This window comes from Accipiter gentilis, chromosome 6 (genome assembly GCF_929443795.1).
Source record: "Accipiter gentilis chromosome 6, bAccGen1.1, whole genome shotgun sequence".
Lineage (NCBI taxonomy): Eukaryota > Metazoa > Chordata > Aves > Accipitriformes > Accipitridae > Astur > Astur gentilis.
In genome coordinates, this window is record NC_064885.1 from 44,194,242 (window position 1) to 44,219,343 (window position 25,102).

At 49.4% G+C, this 25,102-nt stretch overlaps 1 protein-coding gene and 1 long non-coding RNA gene across 7 annotated transcripts in view; one reads left to right on the forward strand and one right to left on the reverse strand.

Annotated features, from left to right (window-relative positions):
• Window positions 1-14,410, reverse strand: part of MBNL1 (muscleblind like splicing regulator 1) — a 108,473-nt gene extending 94,063 nt beyond the window's left edge. The window contains exon 1 of one of the 6 annotated variants that reach the window (XM_049803841.1): window positions 14,167-14,410. The gene's annotated coding sequence lies outside the window, so the exon portion shown is untranslated. Of the gene's footprint in view, window positions 1-5,876; window positions 6,022-6,239; window positions 6,432-14,166 lie in introns of those variants that run through there. The other 5 variants (XM_049803862.1, XM_049803843.1, XM_049803855.1 and 2 more) reach the window with 5 other exon arrangements.
• A 235-nt stretch (window positions 14,411-14,645) lies between these two features.
• On the forward strand, window positions 14,646-17,216 carry LOC126039959 (uncharacterized). Its single transcript, XR_007506437.1, has 2 exons — window positions 14,646-15,111; window positions 16,154-17,216. It is a non-coding gene; the product is annotated as an uncharacterized LOC126039959 (long non-coding RNA).
• The last annotated feature ends 7,886 nt before the right edge of the window (window positions 17,217-25,102 follow it).

The following is a 25,102-nucleotide window of genomic DNA, read 5'->3' on the forward strand; positions in this document are numbered from 1 at the left end:
ACTATTTAGCATCCTAGTGACAGAACTATACTTTTACCTTATAAACTGCTGCTGATATTTCTAATTAATACCAAATAGCAATTATCCCATTAAAAATCCAAGCTGCATTTAGTGAGAACTTAAGTTAGACTTCAGTGAGGACAGATTATATCTATTGCAAACTTTGACTTTTTTTTCTCTATAGTAGAGTAAAAGTGAGTTTTCCCAGCTACCTAAAATCAAGATATTTTGGATAAAAACAGTCTTTTATAACAATGCAGCATATGCACATAATTTGAAACATGGACTATTTCACAGGGTAATAGCTGACAGCAAGTAAATGTTTAAACAACAACAACAACAACAACAAAATTTATCCCAGAGGAAAAGCAATTCTCCTGATACATAGCTGGATTTCATCCTGAGGCCAGCACCCATCAAACCCTCACACAGTCACCAAAGAGCCTGATGGGCACGGGCAGCATCCCGTGTGTCGACCTGCACCAGCTCAGCCCCTCAGCCCTGCTGATGCTGCTCTCCTGTTGCTTCCACTGAAGCTACGGAAGAAATTTCACATCAGCTTCAGAGCAGGAAAATTTACTGTGCTGGTTCTGAATGCGCATAACAGCGTAGAACAACATTTGTCACTGGCTTTATTCTCCAAGCAAAGCAATGACTAAGACGATCACCCTACACAAACTGCTGAAGGTAGAACGGGAAGGGGCGACATCGACTGCTTGCTTGAACATTCTTACCAGGCACCACGCTCCATTTTAAAATGCCACATGCAAAACCTTCACCTCTCAACTCTTTATATTAAATGTGTATTTTTTTATCTTGGGAGGTATTCAAGTTTCATCACAACTATGCCACAGTTTTAACAGTCCCTTCTCTTTCCTTTTTAATTGCTGTGAACTCTCATTGACACTAATGGGAATTACAATTGCACATATGCACGGCAGAACAGATTCCAAATGTCACCGAGGATAGCAATAAAAAACTATTCACGTGTTTATCCTTTCAGTAAATAATTATGGGGTAGTAGGAAGGAAATGTTGTTTACTTTACTGCATTACTTGGGAAACTAAGTTTACAATATATATTTGTTAATAAAATAAAATAAAAAAAATAATCATAGGCAACTGCTCTAATCCCTAAGGAACACAAATAGTGGAGACCACCACGTATGCAGGCAAAGGAAAGCCCTGGAGCCTCTGCCTGCCTCGGGTCCCCCTGCTACCCCTTCACTGGGCTGGAAATAGCAGGACAGATTTGCACATAGGAGTCCCTAGGGAAGCAATCACACCCAGCCCCACTCCACACCTGACAGCTGTTAGGTGTATAAAGCACATTAGCCAAAATGCTGGATCTACACACACAAGTTTTGCTCGCACTCCGGCAGATCTCCGAGCCCTCTGGCAGCACCTGCAACGTTTGTGTGCGGGATTATTCTGCCACCGCTTACAAACAAACCACAGCGCAAAACCAGCTTATTTCAGGCAACACCTGACCACTGATATGAGTGTCCTTCCTTGTTCATACTGGAAAACAGCCATAAAACCACAGTAAAATTCCTTCTGGACAAGAGTTAGTTGCAGCAATTTTTTGATAAATATTCATAGTTACGGAAGTCATCCTCATCATGGACAAAAATCATAAAAATATGACAACAAAAGGGAACAGAACTTTTTTGTTTTGTTTTAATGAGCTGGTCTTTGTTAACAGCAAAATCATCTCTTCATAGCATTTGCATTTAAAATGTGCACAAGGCAAAGGAAAACACATATTAAGCCTTTGAAAGTAACGCATAGTTACTGCAAGGCGTCTTTTATAATCCAACACGTGTGACTTCCTCGGGGTTAGCGCTGTTAGAAAAACGACGTTCGCGCAGCTCCTAAGTAGCAATCACGCCCTCCCTATTCTGGGCATCAAGAGGTGCTAAGGCTCATCCTTCTAATTACAGGCATCCCTGTGTCCTTACCACCTCTGCATTCAATCTGAAGCAGCAGAATAAAAGGAGTACTTAAAGGAAATAAAAACAGAGAGGAAAGTGTATTATTTTAATCTGAACTGGCCACAAGATCTTCATCTACACCACACGTACAAGAACCTTTACTGTGGCCACATAAGCCGTTCTGCACAGTACTGTAAAAACCATGCAGCTTTAACAGTCTGCCTCCTCTGGGCAACCAAAATAATGGCCCTGTGGAGCAACACCCTTTTGACTGTTTAATGTTTGTTTCAGCTGTTTGGTGTGATGCATCACCATCTCCTGTACTTCAGATTCATTTTCCAGGTTTCCAATATACATGGGCTCTAAGTTCAGGGAAGTCAGATTCGCACCAGACGCTGGGATGCAAAGCGATGCAGCTGGGACACTCTGCAAAGGCCACAAAACGGTACGTTTACCAGTCCGCTCAAAACCGCTTGGAGGACAGACTGCAGTGAATGACATAACAGATTCTTCTCAATAGTATCTTCCCTGCTTATGAAATTTTGGAAAGTAGCATCTTCGGTGCTCCTGAGACATGCAAACTGGACAAGCACCAGAAACCTCCATGCAAAACAGGTTTTAAAAGAAAGCAACAGCAGCACCTGCTACTTTCAAATGCTTGTCAGTGTGTGGTATTTGTCACGGAGGTGTCTAAAAATGTTAGTTTATTCAATCCTTGGCCTCGCTATAGGAAGCAGAATATAGATAAACTCAGTAACTGTTACCTAGTAATACTAGACAATGATGAACAGCATCTGAGACTTAGTAAAGCAACAAAGTAGTAGAATTCAAGAGGTGGAATAACGCAAAACAAAATTAACCTTTCTCCAAAAAGGAAAATGAACGTCTACATTTAAGGTTTGAAGCAGCTTGATTCACACCAATTTATTTCTGATTATATTGTTGAACCTCCCAAAGCAGAATGAACTAAGAGCACTTTCAGAATAAAGAAAAATCAGCAAAAACCCCTGAAATTTTTATGTGCCCCCCCCAGGGCAGCAGCAGAGGGCTGCGTGCCCCTCGCTGACCACAGCCCAGAGCACAGCCTTACCCACACCCCCAGCCTTTCCGAGGCGCCCGTGCCGCGGCTGCTGGGATGGCAAGGTACTCCAGGATCCTGTACGGCACCCCACCAAACCCCTGTTCCAGCATCTTGCTTAGGATTATGCTTTCATGATCTCCTCAGTCTCACCAGGATGAACGGGGCTGAAAGCCCTCACAACACCGCACAGTGACGGCAGCGAGTCAGCGGAAGAGTAACTTCTTGGCCCTGACTGCCTACAGAAAAACCTTTCAGTAAGGGCTATTCTGCATTACAATTCTGATTACTTCCGCAATTAGATAATAATATACCAGAGAAATTTTAAATTAAAGTTCTCTGCTTCCACTAATTAAACTGTTTTGTTGATACTCCTGAAGATAGGTACTATCCATTACCTTGTTAATCTACCAGATCTAAAACTCTAACGTCTTCTGTCACGAGGCTGAAGAACGCGAGTCAGGCATCTGCCTAGGAGGGTCCGAGCTGTAGGCAGCTGCCAGATACATCTGAACTGGCAATTTCCCATGTTTGCAATACAGCTTTCAGCCCAGAAAAACACGAAGCTCGTGCCTAGGCGGCACGTGGCACAGCGGTGCTTCACAACACTTCTAAGGCAACAAGCATAAAGGAGGATTTTGTGGGTAAATGAAAAGAAATCACAAAGCCAGGCTGTTCCCACCGCAGGGAACGCCGGCACTGTGCGGTGGATGTATGGAAACCATACCCTCCACTGCAGCTGAGGGGAGTTCTCACAGGACAGCTTTGGCACTGCTTGCTGACACAAGTGAATTACAAATCGCTCACATAATGCCCCAATTTTGCCCACCGATTCAACTGCCTCATAGTACAACAAAGCATCCTTGGACTCAGACCCTTGCCTGCCATTCAAAATGAATTTAATCTAATGATAGCTTTAAGGAAATGAGACAATAAATATACCCTGTCACCTTCTTCCTCATATATCAGAGTAAGAAATCTGTTGCCTGTGTATCTTCCCTCAGTAGCCCGAGTAAATAACAACTGCACAATCCTGTACTTTTACGTGTCACCTAAAACTAGGCAGGCTCCACGATTACTGTTAATTCATACATACAACCTACGGGGTAATAAGTTTTCAAAATATTCTCAAGTTTGAAGACTAACTGGTTATGAAACTTCGAATGTTTAGTCATGGCCATTGCTTTTCTATTTAATCACCTTTCGTTTCAACTAAGCCTGAAGAAGTTTTGTAGCTCAGAAGCCCAGCCTTTAAATCCAGGGAAGTCCAATTCCATTTTACAACCTTCTAGCCTACACCTGATCGGACAGGAGCTGAGGAAAGCAGTGACACAGGCCTCGCAAAATTTAAACTGCAAAAGCACATGCTGCAACTGCAGAGCTCAGCTCAGCACGTGCCCAGCATCCCTGTCCCCTCCAGACGGACTGTCAGGGTGCTCCGCTCCCTAGAAAACCCAGGGGCAGCACTCCCGGCGCCGCCCTGCAAGCAGAGAGACTCCCGACACCTCGGTTTTCTGCACTGGTGCGTCCCAACCTTCCACAGACAGCAGTCCTGTCACCCATTTCAGTGAAACTGGGGATGCCAAGCCTTTAATTTATTTCTCTTTTATCTACTTGAAATTGTCGTAATACTGTTCTATGTCAGCAGGTCTGGCAAGGGTCAGTACCAAACACAAGCAGACAGCCCCGGCGGGCACCTGCGATCCATCCCAGCTTCCAACTGCCCAACCTCAGACTCTCGCCCTCAAACTTCCCCTGCAGTAATAAGTACCATCGGTTAATTACTCATTATGCAAATTACTTCCTTGTCACTTTGGAACATGTTGCTGTTCCATTAGAACCTCTTCTCCGTAGTGCTAAAGAAGATATAGTCCAGCTATTTATTCAACGTTATTATTCATTAAGTGCATAGCTCTCTCCTGTCCATTACATCCCTTTGTTAAACCTGCTCAGACAGTTTCACTCTCTCTGCTTCTTTGTCACCTCTGTCCAGCTGCCACTGCCACGTTTTGCAGCATAGTTCCCCCTCAAAAAAAAAAAAAAAACCACCAGAAGAAATAATTTCTTTCTAAAAGAAATAATCATGTATTCTTCTAAAATAACTATTTCACACAGACAACATCCCTGCGTCTCTCTCTCCCACTATACTAACATCTTCACAGACTGATTTGTTTGCAGCAACTAGATGCAAAACAAACTTCTGAATTCAAGAACTCTCTCCCTAAAAAAAACCCACCAAACCCAAGCCCCAACGCTCTATTTCCACCCGGTTAATCCAGAAGCTCCCAAAGACGTGGGATCAAGGCGGGATTTTTTTCCCCGACACCGCCACGTGCGCGCACCCAGACCGGCGACGTCCCTTCGAAGTTACCCTCTTCTTTAAAAACCCAACCTCAACCACGGTGCCGCTTTGGAGCACCCGCGTTTCCAGGACGCCGGCCCACCCCGGAGGGGGGCAGCCCGCCGCCTCCTCCCGCGGACACCCCCGGCCCTGCCGCCCCCCGGGGCTCTCCCTCGCCCCCGGGGAGAGGCCGCTCGGCCCCGCACCTGCCCCTCACGGCCGGGAAGGGCTCCCGCCTCCCGGCAGGAGTCACGCGTGGCCAGCTCCCACGGCCGGCCTCCACCGCCTCCGGCTTCCCCAGCGCCCGGGCAAGGCGCGGGCCGCCGCTCCCGGACCGCTGCCCTCCCCCCCCACTCGGCGGAGCACGGCCTCTTGCCCCCCGAGCCGAGCCGAGCCGAGCCGGGCGGAGCCGCCGCCCCTGGCAGGCCGCCGCCCGCGGGCCCCGCCGCAGCCACGCACCGGGCCGGGCCGGGCCGGGGGTAGCGGCCCTCCCCCGGGCACCTGCAGCCGCCGCCGGCACTCACCTCAGGGGCATGGCTCGCGGAGCGGGCGGGCGGGCGGACGGCGGCCCTGCCCGGGGACGGCGGTGGCGGCGGCCGCGGCGGCCCGGCCCAGTCAGGGGCGCATGCTGACAGCGCCGCCGGCGCGGCGGGCGGGAGAGAGGGAGGGAGGGAAGGAGGGAGGGAGGGAGGGAGGGAGGGAGGCGGCGGCGGCGGCGGCGGCCCGGGCTCCCCGCGCCGGCCCCGGCTTCCGCCGCCGCCCCCGCCCCGCCCGGAAGCGCGCCCCGGCCGCGGCCCTGCCGGCAGCCCCGGGCCCCGTGAGGAGAGCGGGCCCCGGCCACGGCCCCGCGGGGAGGACGGGCCCAGCCCCGGCCCGGTCGCGCTTACCTAAGCCGGGCGCAACCTCCGGGATCCGGGCGCCGCAAAACCGAGGAAAAGGTGAAGAGCGGAGGCGTCGTGGGCTGCCCTTCCCCCGGGGACTCGCCTCCCTCATCCTCCCCGCGGCGGAGCGGCCCGGCGCCTCATGAGTCACGGTGCCCGAGCCCCAGCACACGTGCCCGGCCCCGCCGCCGCCTCCGGTTTCGGAGGAAAGAAGAAAAAAAAAAAAAAAAATAGGCAGAGCGGGGGGAGGGAGGGAGGGAGGGAAGCGAGTGGAAAACGGCTCCGGCGAAACAGCCCGGCCTGCGCCGTGGGGCCGTCGCCGCCAGCGGGCTCAGGCTGCCTTCCCCATTACCGTACTGGTTTTTCCAGACAGCCCCCCGCCCCCCCAAAACGCTTTTCCTCTCGTGAGGCCGTAGTGCTGATCTTCTTCCCAGAGCAGGCAAAAAAGGCCGCGCTCCCGTCCCCTTTCCCGCTCTTTCTTGGCAAATAAAGCGCGTCGCCGACGCCGCGGTTGCACCCGCGCGGGCCCCGTTCGGCTCTGCCGAGGGTCGCGTGGGCAGGCGTCGGCCCCGCCACGCCGGCGACGCCGAGGGGAACGGCGTAGAAAAAGGCGCTGCGGTAACGTCGAGCGGTAGGACGCAACATCGATGTGTCGCTTGCGGGACGTTCGCCTCGAGGGCCAAGCCGCAAGGGATCTCGGCAAAGCAACGTGGCGCTAAGCTAAGGGATGGAAAGAGAGAAGGACGTACACCTAAATACGCAGGGAGGCAGGCAGGCTGCCAGGCGGGGGGGTGCCGGGGGACACGTGGGGTCCGGGCCCACCGGTGTTGGCCCACTGGGCCACGGGAAGTGGGACCGGAGCTCCAGGGATGGCGGTGGGGACGAAACGATGGAAAGAACTGGAAACGCCCTGCCGACGCCAAGACTGGAGGAAGCATGGCAGTGATCTTCCAAGATTTAAGGACGCTGTAAAGAGCAGGGAACGATCTTGTCTCTGTATTTATGGTGGTGAGGACAAGAAGATGGCATTAAACTGCAGGGAGAGAGATTCAGGCTGGACTTAGAGCGGAAAAAAAAGGACTGACAAGGGTACTAAATCAAGGTGAGACGCTCGTCTCGAGGAGTGATTTAGGTACACTCCATCCTGCCTGGGGCGAGGGAATGGATTAAGTGACCTTTTGTAGTCCCTCTTCTAGCTCTTTCTTCCTCTGACCCTGCCGAGGTTTACTCTTTTTGATCTATACTTCTCTTTTAGAGGGTGCAGTCTGTTCCATCCCTGAGGCTCACACTATACCTCTTACATTGTTAAGGGGGTTTTTTTTTGCCTTTTGCCATAAAAGAATCCCGTGCCTTTGAAAACTGTGTTTTTCAGTTCTCTATATTTTACCATTTTAATAAAATCAGCAGCAGGATTCTCTGACTTTGTCTTGTGATATCAAGGCAGCAGTCGTGTCTTAGCCAAACTCACACCCAAACCCTACAAATATTTGCACTGATTCCAGGAGACCTTTTGCTTAGTATTTTTTCCCAAGTATTAGATCGTATGAAGCAGCTGTTTATTGATAAGGCTGAGTATATTTCAATGCATATACACATACATTTTCAAAAAAACCCCTCAGTTATTCTCTTTTCCCTTAAACTTTTAATTTCAATTTCTGTTTTCTTCCATAGGGAACAATTCAGAGAACTGTTACCTTATGGTGTGCCCTCCAACAGTTTCTGTTCCTCCCTGGTCCCTGTTACTAAATGTAATGGTAGGCCAATTAGTCAAGACAAGGAAATCCCTTCTTCCCCCTCGGTGCAGGCTCTGCCCGAGCAACTCCCACGGGTGCCGAAGCCCAGGCTGACGCCCGGCCCCCGGCCTGCAGGTTGCCAGATGACCAGCGCGGCTGCGCACAGCCGCTGGCCGCCAGCGCCGCGCTCCCGCCTCTCCGCAGGGATGACAGTTACCTCAGGCACCTTCCACAGAGGCTTTAACCGCTCTTAAGTTTGGAAAGCATTATAAAATGGACGTGTCAAACGCTCGCAGCTCCACCTCCATGGAGCTTTCTCCTTGCTTGGGTTGTGAAAATTAAGAGCCATCAAATAAATGAGTGTTCATAGAGAAAAAGAGTGTGAATCCTATAAACAAGTTCTGCTGCCAGCATAATCTGCACCATGCCAAAAAGACATCATCATGTCTACAAGGAGGCAATTTTTTCTGAGGTCCTGTGGTTGTCATGCATCGGTCCTTCACCGGCAGGGACTGCAGCAGCGCGGGGGCATGCACGGCAAGGGAAGGGGTTCAGGGCCGCTGCAAGGAGCTGGGTACCACACGCTCCAGAAATTAAACCACAAAAAACTATAGAAGGCTTTTCTGTGGTTAAGTTTTCAAATCTGGTCTGATCTTCCTTCCAGCTCCCTAACACCTCAGGCCAGTGCCGCAGTCCAGCATGGACACTTCAGCAAAGGGGCTCATTTAATGCTCCGGTGCACGTGCTGCTTGGGATGGCCCGTGCCCCACATCTCTCTCCCTGCTCACCTCCTTTTGCGTGGAAACACCAGACATCCCGAGCGCCTCTGTCCTTTACGCCTTGTGCTCCTTGGTGACTTTATTCTGAATTCCGATCCCTTCTATTCGTTACTACCGACTGGCGTTCTCTCAACTGGAAGCACACGGTGGCTCCAGCAGCGCTCGGGGCTGGATGCTGCGACAAGCAGCGGTCGTGCTGCTGGAAAACAAACACACTATCTTCCTCCCCCCAGCAGGCTCCCATTTTCAGACGTGGTTTAATTTCAGCCTCTCTCTGTTTCCGCAGACTGGGGCTCTCATGCCACGTGTTTTTTAACCTGTGAGGCTGGTGTTCATCCCCAGTCAACATGAATAGCAGACTACAAGGAAACTACAAGGCACATTGATGTCAGAGAAGACAAGGAAGAGCACAAAGGGTTTATCTCCAGTATCAGGAGTGTAACTTGCTTGTGTTAAAACATCTCTATCAACACAGACACCTTGTTCCAAATTTATTTCTTCTACCAAACGCACTGGGGGTTGTAGTTATGCTAGAAATTTGTCTTTCCATCTTCTCCCTCTCACGCTTGTCTTCTCCCCCAAATCTTGTAATGTGTGTTTGTAATTCTGAGCATCACTTGTTACTCATACCCAGTTGTTCCAGAATACGTTTATTTTTTACCTTACAAATGAAAAAAATCAGTACTAAAGTGGCATCTCCACTGCAATTGAATGCTACTTTTATTCATTTATAGATACTGAGCTTCTGCTGACTTCTGAAATTTCAAATGATCGCTCAGAATTACATCCGCCACATCCTTCAATCTGTAACGGAATAAGCCAAACCACTTTGCTGTTTGCTTTGAAATTTATTAGGCTTGGAGACTAGAAGAAATTTGCCTTTAAATTTGTCTTTTTCCCTGATCCATACTCAGGGCTGAACCAAGCGAAGACTTATGTTTTGTGAAATGAGGTGATAAAGTGCTTTTCAGCTTTAATGAATAATTCCTCACTTTACCTTGGGAGAAATAATATTACCTGCTCAAAAACTCCAGCTGTTTCCATCTTAAGGCCTTTTGTTCTGTTATACAGCCTAGCATTAATATAATTAACTTTTCTTTTTGTGTGCTCTAATCACACCCTGCTACAGACCGCACAGCACTTCTGAGCCCGTGGAGAGACACGGGATGCCCTGAGCATCCCTCCTCGGGAGCTGCCCAGATGGAGGAGCCTCGGGGAGCATCCTGGAGCGCTGAGCACCTGAGGAAGTGAAGGCACGTCACCGACTGGGAGAGCTTTCTGATATTTTCTGTTGATCTTTTTTGGCCTTTTCATAGGAGCTGGAGACTGAAAGGACGTAAAGAAACACTCATTTTTCTTTCAGGAAAAAAAAGCCATGAATTTACACTTGTGTTTCAAAGAAGGTTAATCCAGATCAGTAAAAAATTCATGACAATTGGTATCCCACCTTATTTTTATATTTGCCTGACTTACATGAGTTTGCCTGTCATTCTACAAAGCAGCAGCGGTACAGATGTACCACTCGGATAACTTCAGCATTGCTTGCACACGCCTTGATAGTCTCTGGGAAGGAATATTGTAATGGATCATTGTTGCTCTTCCTGTTTCTGTTCTATCACAAAGAAATACGTGAGGCTGTTTCCTCTCTGTACGCTTACATCAGTACGCTGGGCATTTTCAAAGCAGTTGTTCCGGTCACAAAGTTTTCTGTACAAACTCCTCACTGCCCAGATTTCTCTTAAATAACTTTGGTAGACCAGTGTCCGCACAAATGATCTTTTCTATACCCAGGGCTAGCTTTAAAAAATAACCGGTGTCTAAACTGTGCCTCCTTGTCCTGCCTCGGCAGCGGCAGCAGAGTGGGGACGTGGACACCGAGATGCTCACAGCTGCACAGCTGGAATGGCAGCTCCCTACCCAGCCCCCTCCACCCCCGGTCTAAAGGGCCCAGCTCCACAGCCATTATTTGGTTGTGCTGGTAATTCAATTTTTTTAGTTTCATTTTCCCGTCAAGTCCATTTTCAGGTGACAGCAGTCCGCCTGCTGGGTTTGGTACTTGCTGCCTGCGACAGCAGCAGCCCTGCCAGCCTCCGGTCCCAGCCCTGCCGGTAGCGGCCACTGCCCGGCGGTTCTGATACTGGTCCTGCTGGGAACCCCGCTCAGACACATCCCTTCTCTGACACGGTACAGCTCTGGTTTGCCTTACCGTTGGGTTTACGCCCTGTGTGCCTGTGATGTCATTTCTCACTATATCCTATAAGGTGAATGTATTCTGTTTCACGTAGGTTTATGTAGGGGATACAGGGGATTAAACCCTAGAGCACATATGCCAAGCACAAGCTCTGCGGTAACAAGATGTCCGGGCAGGGCATGGTAAAGAGGAAAGCGTAAGGAAGTCTCAGATCCAGGGGGCTCCCAGATTATCATCTGATAATGATAATGATCACCATCTGGGATACCAATCAAGACAATGGACTAATTATCTTCCAGCAGAGGAGGATAAATAAATATGTCATTGTACACTTAACTTCTTATGTCATTCAAACAAAAAGACGTAAATTAGGAGACAAGGGACAAGAGAGACCTGTTGAGTACAGAGAAAGTATTTTGAGAGACATTTTATGTTTTAGAGTCACTATGTGTTATTACAACTGGAGCAAAAAAGAGGAACTCTCTTGGCTGAGCTAATGCAGGCCTGGCACAAGTGAAGCAAGAGCCTGACCTCTGAAAATTGCGCAACGGTTGCTTGCCCTTCCCTCTGAAACCCCGTCGAGGAAGGCTGCAGGGCCAGTGATGACCCAGCTGAGGCTGGCAGAAGCCCCGCAAGCACAGCAGTGGGACACCAACGTGTCCTGGGTGCCCTACGTGAGGATGGCTCTAGGCATCCTCTCCACAGCTGCGCCTCAAGCAGAATAAAAGCACTTCCCACTTCAGGTCCTACTTCAAAATGATCCCAAGGTAAAAGTTTAAAGGGAAGACTGAGCAATAGGGCATGCTGTAACAGGCATGGCATTAGGGCCATAAAGTGAAAATAGATTTAAATTTTCTCTTTGTCACTACAAATGTGATAAATACTCTGAGAGATGACATAAGCCTGCAGAATTAAGAAACATGTATTATGGATGCCTTACAGATCATTTCTAGCCCTCCGTCAGAGACTGGTTTCTTCAGACATTCAGTATGGACAGGGGAAGGTAACCTGTGATGCACGAACCACGGCTACTTTAAGCACCAACTCAGCAACCATCTTTCAATCGTTGCTCCATAAAAGCAGCCACCCTGGCAGCCTGCTGCCCCCCCCCGCAGCCTCAGGGTCCCTATAGGGGCCCGGTGCCTATAGGCGGTCAGGCATAGATGACTGGAGGTGCACAAACCCATGCGCACGCAGCCGGTGAAGACCAAAGCCTCCAGCTCAACTTGCACCATCTACTTCAAACCCCAACTCCCGCTTGAGTAAGATCGCAAATCAAACGGGAACCTTTTGCTAAAGAAAAAGCACAAAAGAAAGTCAGTTAAGAGCCCAGCTGCACAGGCACTTCCAGCTGTGCACCCGAAAGCAAAGCTTCTCTCCTTAGTATGTGCAGTAACAGAGCACTTAAAGGGTAACTACATCAAGAGATCCGCACGCTGACGGCAGCGGCACCGGGCTGCTCTTCGCTGCAGACCGACCGCAGAACTCCCGCCCGCGAGGGGTACGGGGTGCTGCCGTACCCCTGTCTTAAACAGATAAGTAGAAATCACAGTGCAAATCCATCTAGCTTGAAGTATGGCTTGTGGCTATCGTACCAAATAGCTGCAATACAATAGTCGCCAAAAACCCCTTGTACTCTACTTTTCCTTTTTTCCTGGCCTTTATTAAAGGCAGATATGCCAGTTAGTTCAAACACAGACTAAACACAATTACGACCCTGGAGAAGCTATTCGCTTCATTATGCTCTTATTTGTTCAGCACTCACAAAATTCAAGTTCCTCAAAAAGGTCTGACATTAAATTTCAGTCTTCCCGATAGAGAAAGCAATCGTTACATCTATTCTAGCACAGTGCAACTTCTGCAGTAACGGACTTCCGCTTCTGCTTCACAGCAACATGGAGGCCATCACTTTCACACTACAGTACTAAAAGACTTTTTTTTTCCCCTGTTTTAATGATATTATTTGCATGTGCATTTTAGTAAAGATAACGTACAAATTTCAGACTTGTCCCTTCCGCTGTATTGTCCTTTTATTTTAAAGCCTCCTGCAACTATTAAGTGATAATATTTTTGTTAAAAGTGATAAAATACTTAAAATCTCTACTAGTCTACAAGCACATAAATGAGCAAAATCCACACGGCCAATTTCGCAGCAAATAATTATTATATATGGTACGTCTTTTGCGCTTTCTGTAAGATGATTTCTTCATTGCTCTTCAGTTTGTGCTGGAGCCCAGCCGGCAGTGCCGGGGTCCACTCTAACCTCCACAGGGAGCAGCACGGGTGCTCTCTCCAGGTGGACCCTGCCTGCGACCCAACACCGCGTTTAATCACAGAAAACCGGCGGGACGTTCGCCGTCAGCAGCGTATTTCGCAGCAGGAAGCCGAGGGCTCACTCTCAGGGGAGTAATGTCATTTTAATTTCTTGTGGGCTTTACCAACGGCTCCCGGGGAGCCGGAGCGGGGCTGGGGAGCGATGCTCCGGGGACGGGCACCCACCCGCCTCACCCAGGGCTGGGGGGACCCCCGTGCGGGGGAAGCAGCGCTCGGCCCCCGTTGAGAAACGCACCCGAATCGCGGCATAGCTATGGCGGTGGTGCCTCGGCGCAAGCATCCAGCCCGGTCTCCGCTCCACCAACAGCACAGAACAAACTGTTCAACCGACCCACGGGGCTCTTGCAAGCACGTGAAAATCTTTCTCTCAACTTTTCCAGCGGAGTAAGCAGCACAGGAGGTTAACTGACAAAATGATAGTAAAACCAGGAGAAAAGAGAAAGATGCACCCGCCGGCGCTGCGGGGGCCGCCTCCCGCGCTGGGTTTGTCCCGCGTGTTCCTGGGAGCGGGTCGGTGCTCGCTCGGCGTCCCGGAGGAGCTCCACACCATGGGGGTCCCGCTGTGCCCCCAGCAAGTGCCGCGAAGGCTCTGCTTTGAAATCCGACTGCTACTTCTAATACGCTTCAGAACCGCAGGGTTTTGTTCCTTTAACTTCGCATAACAGCATCTTACATTTAGTGCTCATTTCTTTAACATATTATTTGAATCTTCCCTAACTTATCTCAAGATCGCAAGACCTGTATGCCAAAGTAGGCGCAATGAAACACAGACGTAATAAAACAGTTTAGCTTTCCGAAAAACTTACCGTAACCCACTAAACAACTGTATGCTATTCTGTTGCAAATTTGCATGGCCGGCAAGGGCCACAAAGCGGGGCAAAAAGCACAATTCTTACCTGGGGGGTCTCTGGCGTGGGGTGCGTGGGAGCGTGCTGCAGCGCTCTGGCAGCGCAGCCACCGCCTCCTCCGGCAGCACGCAGGGGTTATTACAACATGCTTTTTTTGCAACAGCGGGATGGTGGCCTAGCAAGGGGGGAAACGGTGAAAGGCCAGAAGAATCACGCTTTCCAAACCCTATAGGGCTAAGGATGTGAAACAAGCTCTTCGCAGTAGCATACAGCAGTAACCACGGCAACAGGCTGTGGTTTGCATATATATTTATTTCCTTAAAGAAGCAAAAATTAGTTTCAGGCTAATTTAAAAAAAAAAAAAAAAAGAGATGCAAGGGGAAGTACTTTTGCATTGTGGCCACATCTTGAGTTGCAGCGTGGCTCACTGCCGGGGAAGCTCGCGTCTCGGGCACAAAGGCGCGTTTTGAAACGCACCGGCTGAGGACACCTCCGCTGCGACCAGTTAATCTGCCCATTGGCAGCTGGCGGGGAGTGGGCGGGGGGGGGGGGAATGACGGGCTCGGCCCACCCGACAAGGCCATCGCCGCGGTCCCTGGAAATGGGGCGATGGTTGGGGCGGCGTCCCCAGGGCTCCCTTCCTGCTGCGAGCCGCAGATAACGGCCGCCCCGCCGCCACCACCGGCACAGGGCTGGCAGCTCCCGCAGCATGGCCGGCTTCACCGACCGGAGACCTTTAGACCCATTTTTGTTATTTCTGCCGCTGCCGCCGCCATCTCCAGGCTTCCCACACGAGCAACAGCCCTTCCGCCCAACGCCCCGCCGAGCGAGAGCTCGCCGCGCGCTGCGGGTCTTGCTAGAAACGTCCCTTGCTCGACCCAGGGAGGGAAACGCATCATCCCCCGCAGCTTCGCCACTCACCGCCGCCCTTCGTAAATCGGCAGAGCGGCTCCCAGGCCGTGGCAGCGCCTCGGCAGGAGCCGGCTGCCCGCGGTGGGTATTGCAGCGGGCAGGGGGGCTGCGTGGGTGGCAGCGGGGGAGCAGCAGCGCGGGCACCGCTGCAGCGGAAACACTGTCTGGCTTCCTCTCGGCTTGTTTAAGCCCCTTTCCGCACGCGGTACGGGAGGGCTGCGCGCTTGCAGGGCGTGGGTGCACGAGACCTGGGCTTGCAAAGCCGCCTGTTTTCCCAAGAAGTGCTTCCAGGGTGCGCTGGAGGTGCAGCCTGCAGGGAAAAGCAGCCTGGAAACCGCGGCAGAGGGACGCCGCAGCCAACACTAGCAGTAACGACGGACAGGATTTCTTATTATTTCTTTCCACCCCTCTACAACCGTCGTGCTTTGGCGCACAAGGGTTCACCACCTCACCCTACGGGGTGTCGCGCGTGTTAACAGAAGAGCTGTGCGAGAGTTACTCGGCCCATCTCGTGGCACGTACCTGCTAACCCAGAGCCCGTGCGCTGGCAGAGCGGTGCGCGGCCCCAGCACGGCGCAGCGCTGGCAGCAGAGGCGGCTGCGCCAGGGGCCGGGGAGGAGGCATCTTCATCTGCACAGCTTCCTCGCCGAGGCCGCTGCAGGAGCTGCCCTTTAGTGAAACGGGGTCTCTCCAGACCCGGCCATTTACGCGGGCACCGCTGAAGCCCGAGGCGAGGAGGCAGAAGGCGGCAGGGACAGGCAGGAGCGGTGCAGGGCAATGGCCTCTGCCAGCCCCGCGCGCCGGGGACAGGAGAAGTCGCACCCGTGTCCGGGCTCCCTTTTGTAACCGCTGCCAGACTTCTGCACCGCGGGCCGGCCGGAGGGAAGGCTTCTCGCCGTGGGAGCGTTGGGGCAGCGCTGACCCTCGCGCCTCTCCCTCGGCAGCAGCCCCCAAGGTCCCCCTTGTCTGAAGGATTTTCAGCTCTTGCTGCTGGCTTGAGTCTTTCAAAGAGCAGAGCATTGCAGACAGCACCTCTCGAGGATCTGTTGCTGGGAAATAACAGAAACAGGTTGAACGTTTAGCACAAAATATTTACCGTACTATGCTTACGTTTGTTTTGCAGGTGGAGGGACTTAACTACTAATTCCTGCAGGATGAAGCACCAAGAGCTGTTTTTCGGGCAGCAGGATGCTCCAGGTTTGATACTTTGGCACCTTGTACAACAGCACGTGTCACCTTTATACCTGCAAATTAGGACACGATTTACAAACCAGGCTTTTTCCACGTTAAAGCCCAAACAACAGCTATTAACAAAACACACCTTCACACAGCCAACCCTAGGAAAAGTTTGTTAATGACTCACAGAGAGGTGTTTTGCAGGGCAGCTGTGGTTCACGGGTGTGTGTCGGGAGCGACGTCGTCCCGCGCTGCACCCAGACGCTGTCAGGCTCTTCTCCTGGCCGGGGCAGGGCAGGACACGGACACCTGCCCGCAAAGACAGCTCTTGTTCTGTTAGAAAGTGATTTAACTAGGTTGGCAAAACCCCTGGTATGGACGCCGTTAAATTGCGTTAGGACTGTTTAAGCTGAGGCACGCCACTGGATGAGATCAGATACTGCCGTTATCACGTGCAAGACCTTGAACTGCAGCAACTGTGGTGAGGAACACATTTAGTCTTTAAGAGTTAATTGCTCTTTCATATGTAGTACATTAAAATGCATTAACTATTTAAAGGAATTCATACTACACACATCTACCAAGCAGCGGATTTTTAAATGATGTATTTACACAGCTACTGCTTGTTTGGGGGGTTGAAGTCTAAGCCCACAAACTTCACGCGTGTTCCTAGGTTTTACAATGAAAAAGATTAAGGAAATCTACTCTGTGTAGGTTATATTTTATAATTGGAAATTACTGGTGTAAAATATGCAAGCTGTTGAAGACAAGTGGGGGAACAGGGCTGGCAGGAGGAGGCAGGGAGAGAGAAGGCACCGCTAAGGAGCCATGGGGAGAAACACCGTCTGTCCCGCACACGGTAGCCCCGAGGAGATAAACGATTTCTATATTCCGGCCCACCGGGCTCCTCTAATCGCACATCTCGGTTGGAAAGAAGCGACTCGCGGCGCGCCAGCCTCCCTGCCCTTCGGGGTGCTGCCGGCCGTCGCGTGCTGCTTTTCACGCGGCAGCGCTATCCGCCGCGCCTCGTCACGGGGCGAGGTTTCGCAACGCGCGCGGCAAAGCCGTGAGCTCTGCCGGCACGCGGCGGGTGCCCGCGGGCGAGGGTGCCGGTGCCCGCACCGCGTACCCCGGCAAAGGCAGGAGTGCTTCAGGCCAACGCTAGAAGGCAGCCTGTGTGCAATCTCGGGACGTATATACAACCGGCAAAGTGCTTCCCACAAGATAAAAGCCTCATAAGTGTTATTGCTGTTCTTGAGCCACCAGGCAGAGGTAAGCAACTGAGAGAGTTGAAAATGGCCTGGTGCGCCTGAATGGGTTTATGCAAGTTTTCAGCAACGTAAGGCTTTTTAATCAAAGAGCTATCCCATTTAAAATCTTGTTTTTCTTATCTCTTCAAAAGCATCACAGCTACCCCAAAGCTACCAGGACGATGTAGCATAAGAGCATGTTCTGTGTTACCGCATGCCCTGCGAGGCACAGGGCAAACCTTATTTTCGTCTGTTGCGAGAGTAAAATCTTTCACTTCTGGGGTTTGCATCGTTAGTTTAATCAGCTGATGTAATTAACGTAGTAAACAGAGTAGGAAAAATGGACTTACCTTCTCCAGCAAAAAGTACTTCTTTCCTTTTGGTAATTGGCAGTCTTTCCCAAATGGAGAGTTGAAATGTAAAGCCACATTCCAGCATGTTGCAAAGATCCAAATCTTGAGTCTTGATTTCAATTGCTAATAAATAAAAAAATACACATAAACTGCAGAACGTAAATAAGCTGATTTGATTTTACTAAAATCTTGGAACAGCCTTCTAAGAAATACCTATTCCTAGTGTAGAATTTGGTGCATTTTTGCAAGGATATGGATACCATGCATGAGGGAGCTCTGCTTTTCCCATCCAGAAGCCTTTTTCCAGGCAAAGCACAGGCACGGCTGGTCGTCGTCAGGGCTTTTCAGAGGTTCAGCAGCCTGGTCAGAGTAGAACCTCCGATGAGGGTGAAAGGTACCCAGAAATTGCAGCCACAGAGATAGAACAGATAACATTTTCCATGGGTGTCAGCTGCCTGCACAGGAGTCCAACATGCCCTCGAGGTCTCCGTTGGCACGGAGGCATCCCTGGAAAGGGGTCCTGTTCTGGTCTGAAAAGTCACAGCTAAAACGACAAAGGGATTTTCTCATTTGTCATCCAGTTCTTGCACTGCTGGGCATAGCGTGTTAGCAAACATCACCTCTTCTTGGCTTTTCAGGTAATTCACTTTAATGTGATACTAATACATGGGCTTATAAAATGTTTAGAACAGGGCCGGTACATTTTCCCTGCAGTGTCAGATACGGAGCTGGGAAAGTCTTCACACTCTGGTGAATGAGTAAAACTGTTTGTTAATTACTGATTAAAGATGAACTTGTTGGCACATTTTTGCTCAGACTGTTATTTGCTTTGCTGTGTTTCTTTTGCATCGAGCTGAAGTGTCATCAACAGCAGACTGCTTACAGAGATTTATGGTGGTAGGTCAGATGACAACGCTTTCTGCCTAGCTTTTTTCCTTTCTTATTATTATTACTCCTAAAGAGTTGTCCAAAGCCTGAGGTCTTTCTTAGGCCTTATTCTGCAGATATGAAAATAACGAGTTCCTTCGGAAGGGTTTTCTTCTCTCTTGAGCCTCAGTTGCCTCCAGCGGGGGCTCACCAGGAGGAGGACAGCCAGAGACCAAGCGCAGCGTCGCTGTCTGCCTCTTGCACCCGTGCTGGAACAACATCTTTGCTGCTTGACAGCTCATCAACGCTTTCTGCATGTTCCCCGGCTGAAGTCATAGCCCTGCGTGTGACTTGTTGCTGTGGAGATGCCTGTATCGCAAACACGGGAACATGATGCCAGAGAGCAAAACAGTGTGCAAAAGCGGAAGAGCCGAGCAAAACGCTTTCTTTCCCTGCAAACGTCATTAGCAATTGCTAACCCTGCGGAGGAGGGACCTTCCGAGAGGACCGCGAATGCGTCTCCTCCCGGGGCTGTGCCGGGGACACGCGTGCCGTCCCGAGGGCAGATGTCCGCACTCAGGGCTGGTGCCGCGCGGCAGCGGCAAAGCCACCGCTGCGTCCCCGCGCCCGGCACTCCAGGGGTTTGCCTCAACTCGGGCTTTTGGTTTGAGAACGTAAATGCACCAAGATGTTCTATTAGTAATTCATGAGACAAAGCTCCAAAGAACCCTGTGCATGGCATGGCAGCCACTTGAACGGCCGCAGGAGGAGAGGAGCGCGTGGTGCTGCGGGCTGCGCCGCGGGACCGGGGAAGTGATTTGGGATAACACTCCCTGGGTGAGCTTCGGCTCCTTCCCTCCCAGAGCCATCCTTCTGGGGGGAGCGCCTCCCCCCCAGCGCCACGGAGAGCCATAAACCGACACTGCCATTACACGGCTGAACACGTATTGTGATTTGGGGGGGGGGGGGGGGCGGGCGTCCGGTATTGTTTGTTGTTACAGATCATTATTATATTTATAATTCTATTTGGGATGCCACATCAAAAGAGAATCTGGGTGTTGGACAAGAAGGGAAACACGACCTGAAGATTTACTGAGAAGCTGGGAGACCGGCAGGTCTGAAAAGAAAAGCCTGGCCGAGGAAGAGGAGCTCTGCTGAGCCTCTCGGTGCTGGCAGCGGGTGCAGGGGAGCAGTAAGCTGCTCTCCAGCCTCCCGGCGAGCCAGTCCCAACGTTACCACCCACTGCTGTCTGCGGAGGCAAAGAGTCAAACAAATGTCCAGTTCAACAGCTGTTGCGGTAACTGCTGGCAAAACCATGGTGTACGATTGCTCGTGGGTTGTAAACAGCCCTACATTACTTCATTTTTTGAGTCAATAATACGATTTCATAATTATGCAAATTATAGTGGCAGTAGAACAGATGAAAAATTCATAAAGCAAACTGTTCCTCAGAACCCAAATATCCTCTATAAGGCTGAAAAGCTGCAAGTTTACAACGAGGGTTTTTTTAACAGAGAACTTCTGCTTTTTTGGGGGGGAAATAACTCTCCTTAATACCTGTTCACCTTTAAAAAAAAATATTTAAGCAAGAAGCAGAAATGTAAGAAATACCATCCATGTACTTCATAGCATTTGTGTGTTAGGAAGGCTGTAACTGGCACATACACTTGCATATCACTCGCAGATACGGTATTTCCCAATTAGGACATTCACTATTCAACAGAACAGGACCTGAAAGAGGACAGCATAGCCGAGAAATAACAAGAGCTAAAATGAAGTAATTCTCCAGGGAAACTGTGCTAAAGTCAGCAGGGATGCAGCCAGTTCCTAAGAGTCCCAGGTAGCTCTGCACAGAAGTCCCACTGACACAGAAAAAAAAAAGTCTTCGTAAACCCCATTGAAAATGGTTAGAAATGCCGACAGGGAAAAGCCACCTTTGTGTGGCCAACCTATAGCCTGGCACTTCCCTATAGCCGCTCCGTTCCTGGGGACTCACAAAGTCGCACCAACCTCTGCTGTCACCAACCTCATTTATAAACCTCCCAACTTCAGTGAGAGCTCTGCAAATTTCTTGGCTAAAAGGAACGAGGAAGTCATGCAGCCCTTTGTGCTATATATAACCCCCTGAAAATATCAGGGCTCTATTGTGAGGGAGTTTATAAAACTGGCCAACATCTTCCCAAGCTGGCTCACTCTTTGATAAACGAGCTGGGCACCCACTGTGTCTGCTTCAGTAATGGCATATGTGGGTGTCCTGGTTTCGGCTGGGGTAGAGCTAATTTTCTTCCTAGTAGCTGGTATAGTGCCATGTCTTTGGCTTTAGGATGAGAAGAATGTTGACAACACTCTGATGGTTTCAGTTGTAGCTAAGTAGTGTTCGTATCAAGTCAAGGATTTTTCAGCTTCTGATGCCCAGCCAGCAAGAAGGCTGGAAGGGCACGAGAAGTTGGGAGGGGGGACAGCCGGGACAGCTGACCCAAACTGGCCAACGGGGTATTCCATACCGTGTGACGTCATGCCCAGTATATAAACTGGGGGGAATGGGCTGAGGGAACCGCTGCTCGGGAGCTAACTGGGCATCGGTCAGCGAGTGGTGAGCAATTGCATTGTGCATCACTTGGTTTGTATATTCCAATCCTTTTATTATTAGTGTAACTTTATTATTGTTATTATTATCATTATTATTTTCTTCCTTTCCATTCTATTAAACTGTTCTTATCTCAACCCACGAGTTTTACTTTTTCCTCGATTCTCTCCCCCATCCCACTGGGTGGGGGGGAGTGAGTGAGTGGCTGTGTGGTGCTTAGTTGCTGGCTGGGGTTAAACCACGACAGTGGGGCTGAGCAGAAACAAAATATACAAATGTCTCTCTCTTACTGGTATTCTGGTATCCAGCCCCACCAGCATACATCTCACCAAGTGGCATTTCCATCACTGAGTTAAAAAAACAGGATTGCACAGCACAAAAATGTTTATACACTATGGGATCCCGACCCCACAATACGAGCTGTATTTGTGCTAATGTCCTTTGAAAACAAACTTCACTCTGGTTTTGTACACGTTGCTCTGTTAACGGCAGCAGGCTAACTTCCATTTTCGTTTCTTCCTTTCTCCTTTCACAACATTGGCAGAGAAGGGCTATGACATTAAAACTAATGCTTCCATTGCCCTAGAGACCCCTTGCATTTTATGACACCTGTGCCTGCACTTTTGACGAGATGGTAAAGCCTTCATAAACCTTTTGCCAAAGGGAACAAAATTTGGAGTACACCTGGGAACCGCAAAATGTCCAAATTAGTCTCTTTCTAGAAAAAGAAAATAGGATCATGATTAAAATACTTTCTACTGTAAAAATGAGATTTCTAATGTGATTTCCATACAGCAGTCACTAAAAATTAAGGAGACAGTTAAATGTTTCACTTCCAAAAGAGATGGGGCAGACCTGGACATTGCTGGAAATCCGAGTGATAACCTGCATTGCGTGTTTTCTCCAAATTTTAGTGGCAACAAGAGTCGAGATTGCTCATCCCCACCTGGGAGTCTTTAAAGCCAGCTCCCTTTGGGGAGCACCAACGTGGGATTCAATTTCTGTTCTAGAATTTTTTTACCAAGCTGGGAGCCCTGACCAAAGCCCAGAAGCCCCTCTGGGTCAGCCGGGGGCAGGTGTGCCATCCCGGGGCCGGGAGGCTGCCCTGCTCCGTGGTGCGGGATGGGCTCGGTGCCAGCCCAGAGCCGGTGCCCGCAGAAGCGGCTCCCAGGGAATCCCGGTGCTCCCCAGCTCCTGTTTCCCTACAGCCAGACCCGGTCCTGGCACCTCGGACCCGAAACGAGGGGCAGTGCCGCTTAGGGCACAGACACTGTGGGGTCATCCAGAACGCTCAAGGGACACGCCAGCCTGCCGATGCCATCGGGCAGGTGAGAGAAAAGACCGTCTTTAAATATGGGAAAAAATTGCTCGCCCCCAGTAAGGATGAAATAAGAGTCACCCATGCTTTATCTGCTCAGATAAGGAGCAACTGAAGCCGTCTGGAAAGCACGTGCGCTGACAAGACGCACTAGCAAGGGAAGGAGAGGAGGAGAGGATCCCTGACACCACGCTGTGTACAAAAGCTGTGCAATTAAATCTGTTTTTTTATCTGTGGGATAGGAATGATGATGATTGACAGTAGGAAAAAAAAAGAAGAGGAAGCTAATATATTACGCTGAAGTTACATGTTCAAATGATGATCTAGTAAAATATAAAACCAAGGGGAAGAAATAGATAAAAATCTGTTTGGAACTTCCCAAGTTCTACTTTTTTTCCCCAGTGAAAAAGAAGAAATGCAGGCCGTTTCCATCAGAACAGAACTGATCCTATGGTGCTGTTTTCTTTTTCTGTATTGAAGGATTTTCTGTTTCGAATACATCAGTAGATTTAATACTTTCTTACTACAGCTGACATTTGTCTGGCCAGACACCTTTCATTATTTTTCTGAGTTTTGGTCAGGTCTTTGGGTCTATTTTGAAAAATAATGATTTAAAAAGTTTTCAGGGGCAGGAGCATTTTGTTTTGTTTGAAAAGAATGAGGACACTTTGATTAAATTGTAAAGTGTTATCTGAATCAGAGGAAATGTGGGAAACATATGGACAATCTCTCCTTTCCCTAGTTAGGAGATAAAGTATCCTCTCTCCTCATTTTCCTCCCAGAGTTTGGAGATAACAGCTTTGCCTTCCTGCTGTGTATCACATCGAACAGATCCGTATTGCAAACAAAGGTCTCTTCCATGATATGGGAACTAGTAGCAGGATCCTAATATTTTTATATTAAAACCCAGTGTAATTTGTGATAATAGACTGGGGCTGCAAAAGACTCTCTTGTAGCTTTTTGTGTTCTTTAGGCAACTTTCCGATTTTCCATGAGAAATTGCGTAAGTCAAGTGCAGACGTGCGCTGGCCATGAGTTACACCATGGGCACGTGGGCTCTGGTGTCGATGGGCAGCAGCGGGAGCACCTCCATTTCCCTGAGCTCCATCTGATATATAATCATAGAATCATTTATGTTGGAAGAGGCCTTTAAGATCGAGTCCAGCCGTAAGGAGGAGCAGGAGCAAGGACGTAAAACATGTAATTCCTGAATATAGAAGATGGGCAGTACACCAGGTAAAATGACTGATACTTATTTTGCTTCTGTATTTTGCATTTTTTCCTTTCAGAAATTAAATCCCAAACAATACTGATAGCTATTAAAGGCCTTTGTGCTGCCTTTTTTTTTTTTTTCTTTTTTAAGCTGAATGTATCCAAACAAAAGAATAGTTTTAAAAGTGAGCCTGCAAGTGCTTTGGAGAACAGGCTGACAAATCCTCCAAACAGCTGATTCTTACAGTCTGTTTATACTCAAGACTACTTTGCTCCCTGGACACATGCCAGCATAAGCATGGCATTTAAAATAGGCAAGCCAGACATGCTCCCATGCATTTCAGTCTTAATACAGGAGAATATCTTTATTTTGCCTTCTAATTGACTTGATTTGTGAATCTGGAACCAGAAACATTCTCATTTCCTATCAGGAGCAATATACAGTGCTCCATTAATACCAAGTTACTGACCGGCAAGGTTACCAGTTCATCCCTTATCCTGGCCTTCTGTTTGCTGCAATACCTTTTCTTTTCTTCAGTATCAAATACTGGTATAAGACCTATGACAGAGTTGATTGTCACTAGCAGCTTTGCTGTTTGTCATTACTTTCAAAATCTCATTCCACGCCATGGGAATAACGAAGATCTTCAGTCTGAGTACGCTACAGCCCTTCAACATGCCATTTCCAACCCCTAAGATTCAAAACTAATTTCATTTCTCCTAGATCCCAAGGACTTTGAGAAGTGGCTCACCAGACTGAAGTGTTTATTATTTCCTGAGGAATATGGGTTTGTTACTGCAACAACTCTGCCAATGCCGACCTCTCAAAGGACAGACTCCTTGACAATGCAGCCACTTCAGACTTGTTCACATGAGACAAATGCAGATGCCTAATATAGCAGTCATAGATTTTTAGGAATGAAAAAAGTTTATCCCCTTTTCATAAAAGGAAGCATGTGCTGTCACTTCCCAACAGGTTTCCCGGAGCTTTGTGCAGCTTTACGCCAGCAGGTCCCAGCCGATGACACTGCTCTCCTTCCTCCAGGCCATCCTTCCGCTGTGCAATACACCACCACGGACCTTTTCTGAAGATTTTCAGGGCTGGTGCTTTATTTCATTTTCTTTTTCAATTCTACCTGTTACCATCCCACTGCCTGGCAAACAGCCAGCATAACTCCTCTCCGTCCCTGCTTTTCACAACCTCCCTGTTCTTTCAGAGCAATATCACATTCCTGCCCGTACCGGCTCAGCCAAATTAAATATTAACTCCTGGAAACATTCCTCATTTCTCTCTCTCACTTATCTTTTG